Source organism: Schistocerca serialis, chromosome 2 (assembly GCF_023864345.2).
Source record: "Schistocerca serialis cubense isolate TAMUIC-IGC-003099 chromosome 2, iqSchSeri2.2, whole genome shotgun sequence".
Classification (NCBI taxonomy): Eukaryota; Metazoa; Arthropoda; class Insecta; order Orthoptera; family Acrididae; genus Schistocerca; species Schistocerca serialis.
The window spans coordinates 237,393,913-237,398,287 of NC_064639.1; positions in this window are offsets into that span (position 1 = coordinate 237,393,913).

Consider the following 4,375-nt stretch of genomic DNA (forward strand, 5'->3'; position numbering starts at 1 on the left):
GTGGAACAGGAAAGGAAATGACTAGTTTTAGTATAGCGCACTCTCCGCAACGCACCGTACGGTGGCTTGCGGATTATCTATGAAGATGTAGATTTTGATGTAGATGTAGATGTAGGTGTAGGTCTATGGCCCCTTGGCGGTGCAAAAAATTTAAGCTTTTAAGTGAATGTAGTCAAAAGACACAGCCGTTTATGTCACATATTAATATTCGCAAACTCACTCATTAAAACACGTAGCATATTTCCCATTGGCCTAGAATCATGAAATTTTACAGGAAACAAATTTTCACAGTACAGCAAAAGCACAAAAAATAGAAAACTGTATATCTGCAGTTACATCGCACAAAATTTTTTTGTCACTTGTTGTCGGAGTGACTGTTTGTCCGTCCGTATGTTAAGACCCCTTTTTTCTCAGGAACCGATAGACGTGTCAGGTTGAAATTTATGTCCCATACTAAAGTCTGTGGTGCCTTGGCGGTATAATGAACTTTAGTTTCTAAGTCAATGCAGTCCAAAGGTACGGCCATTTATGTCGCATATTTTGACCCTAGAAAACTCACTCATCAAAACCTGTAGGGTCCTTAAAATGATGAAATTTGGTAAGAGATGTAATCACACTAACGAAATATGTATTTTGCCATTTGTTACTGCGAAGTGAAACTTTAAATTAAAACCATCAGTACTTCTGCATTCAGCCTGATTGGGTCCCAGTGGTTACAGACAGAAGTAAGGCAAGGAATGACTTTATTGCTCAGAAGACGCGTTCCGCGATTTATTCGGCGTCAGATATCCGGTAGTGATTACTGCACGTAGAAAGGCGTTTAACATAAAACTTGAAACGCCTTATCTAAGTGCAGTAATCTCTCCTGGATATCTGATGATGGATAAATTCCGAAATGCGTCGTATGAGCAATATAGCCATTCCTCGGCTGATGTTCGACTTTTTACTATTGCGAAACAGTCAGCTTGAGTGGAGAGCTACAGATCGTTGTAATAATGGTCGCCTGACTCCTGCATGACTTCATGTCGCATTTATATCACTGAAATTAAAACATTCTCGAAAATCTTGGAATTCCTGGAACCGATATCTTGCCAGCATCACTGACGATAACGGGCAAAAACTGTCGACATTTACGATTTCTGGAATAGATGAACTGTCTAGAAACAGTTATGTCTGTAGGGAAGCCACAGTGCGTGAATCCTACTCGTACCGAGCTAATATTTATTGTATTCTCATTTAAAATGTAGATGTTCACTGTTGTCTGTTGGGTATGGTTTCCGGTGACTCTGTGTGCTAATGGCAGAGAGCAAATCTATTTTCACCTACCTTTGGCAGTTCTCATTTTATATATCTGAGTCACGTTCAGTTTATAAAATACTTGTAAGGACACTGCTGTCCTCGATGTTGAGCGACGTTGACAAACAGAACACTACATCTTTTGTTCTCAGTACAAATACATGATTATAAGTGGCAACAGCACACATATCATATTGGGTCGGACTGTAGAGAAATTCAAAACCACTTAGAACATACATCCACTTAGTGTTATGAACGGCAGCGTGCCTTCATTACAGATAAATGAAAGATTGTGAGCTCAACTAGAACGAAAAACCCAGGTGTGTACGAGAAACCACTTGACACTGTAATAATTGAGAACGTGCTGTTTCTGATTGCAGTATTGATTTTTTTTTGTCGATAATTCGGCACATACAGAACTGAGTTTCAGAACTTGTGGAGTAGGTGATTTTGAGCGTGGAGCAGACTACGTGTTTTCCAACAAAATGGCGTGACACGATCCGCATCACGCGATTCATCGGGCCTCGTTAAGCGAACTTACACTTTAGGAAATATTGCCAGGAGAGTTTTATGCCTCCATGTTGGACGAATATTTTGTCAAATACACTCCTGGAAATGGAAAAAAGAACACATTGAAACCGATGTGTCAGACCCACCATACTTGCTCCGGACACTGCGAGAGGGCTGTACAAGCAATGATCACACGCACGGCACAGCGGACACACCAGGAACCGCGGTGTTGGCCGTCGAATGGCGCTAGCTGCGCAGCATTTGTGCACCGCCGCCGTCAGTGTCAGCCAGTTTGCCGTGGCATACGGAGCTCCATCGCAGTCTTTAACACTGGTAGCATGCCGCACCAGCGTGGACGTGAACCGTATGTGCAGTTGACGGACTTTGAGCGAGGGCGTATAGTGGGCATGCGGGAGGCCGGGTGGACGTACCGCCGAATTGCTCAACACGTGGGGCGTGAGGTCTCCACAGTACATCGATGTTATCGCCAGTGGTCGGCGGAAGGTGCACGTGCCCGTCGACCTGGGACCGGACCGCAGCGACGCACGGATGCACGCCAAGACCGTAGGATCCTACGCATTGCCGTAGGGGACCGCACCGCCACTTCCCAGCAAATTAGGGACACTGTTGCTCCTGGGGTATCGGCGAGGACCATTCGCAACCGTCTCCATGAAGGTGGGCTACGGTCCCGCACACCGTTAGGCCGTCTTCCGCTCACGCCCCAACATCGTGCAGCCCGCCTCCAGTGGTGTCGCGACAGGCGTGAATGGAGGGACGAATGGAGACGTGTCGTCTTCAGCGATGAGAGTCGCTTCTGCCTTGGTGCCAATGATGGTCATATGCGTGTTTGGCGCCGTGCAGGTGAGCGCCACAATCAGGACTGCATACGACCGAGGCACACAGGGCCAACACCCGGCATCATGGTGTGGGGAGCGATCTCCTACACTGGCCGTACACCACTGGTGATCGTCGAGGGGACACTGAATAGTGCACGGTACATCCAAACTGTCATCGAACCCATCGTTCTACCATTCCTAGACCGGCAAGGGAACTTGCTGTTCCAACAGGACAATGCACGTCCGCATGTATCCCGTGCCACCCAACGTGCTCTAGAAGGTGTAAGTCAACTACCCTGGCCAGCAAGATCTCCGGATCTGTCCCCCATTGAGCATGTTTGGGACTGGATGAAGCGTCGTCTCACGCGGTCTGCACGTCCAGCACGTACGCTGGTCCAACCGAGGCGCCAGGTGGAAATGGCATGGCAAGCCGTTCCACAGGACTACATCCAGCATCTCTACGATCATCTCCATGGGAGAATAGCAGCCTGCATTGCTGCGAAAGGTGGATATACACTGTACTAGTGCCGACATTGTGCATGCTCTGTTGCCTGTGTCTATGTGGCTGTGGTTCTGTCAGTGTGATCATGTGATGTATCTGACCCCAGGAATGTGTCAATAAAGTTTCCCCTTCCTGGGACAATGAATTCACGGTGTTCTTATTTCAATTTCCAGGAGTGTATTTTGTAATGGACATATTTAAGCCGCAAATTGCCACAGATTTGTAACAACGAAGGCGAATGTACCCGCGCTAAGTTTTTACGTCGATTACACACTGAAGTGATTACCTGACAGCAATAATCACATTGCAAAAGAATGTGTTTAAATGCACAGAATTTTGCACAAAGTGAGGTTTTGAATCGATGAGAAATGACAGTGGCCTTTTCTGCTTGTTCAGAATACAACATTTAGCAAGAAAATCGTTTTATCATCACCAACAGTCAATGTACCATCTAAATTTTAAATGGAAATAACTTACTTCAGCTCTTCAAAACTATTTTCCCCTTTCAGTGATAGCATGTAGCAGCTTACGCTTTTACTTTCGCAAGGATATATGGAAGATGGTAGATAACTTTCGCAAACGGGGGAAGTTATTGTGGTGTCACCGCCAGACACCACACTTGCTAGGTGGTAGCCTTTAAATCGGCCGCGGTCCGTTAGTATACGTCGGACCCGCGTGTCGCCACTATCAGTGATTGCAGACCGAGCGCCGCCACACAGCAGGTCTAGTCTAGAGACTCCCTAGCTCTCGTACCAGTTGTACAGCCGACTTTGCTAGCGATGGTTCACTGATTACATACGCTCTCATTTGCAGAGACGACCGTTTAGCATAGCCTTCAGCTACGTCATTTGCTACGACCTAGCAAGGCGCCATATTCTTCAAGAATGTATTCTGAACTAATAATACTGTGAATCATGTACCGTCAAGAGCGATGTTCATCATTAATGGATTAAAGTTAAGTATCTAACTAATTACGTCCGCTTTCTGAATTCTAATTCCTTGTCATGTTCCAGACCTCACGTCAGTATAGTTCTTCCCTCCTTACGCCAGCCGGCGTGAGCTAAGACGCGTGCATTTCGGCCTCTAGTAACACGGTGTTGGCTCTTCTGCCGACAAAAGTTATATAGGTCGTTGTTGCAGAATTTAATTTTTATCTTACGATGACAAAAAACCTGGTAAGATTAGTCAGTATGTACGTGTGCCATAGTTATACTTGGCAGCTAAAAGTGCA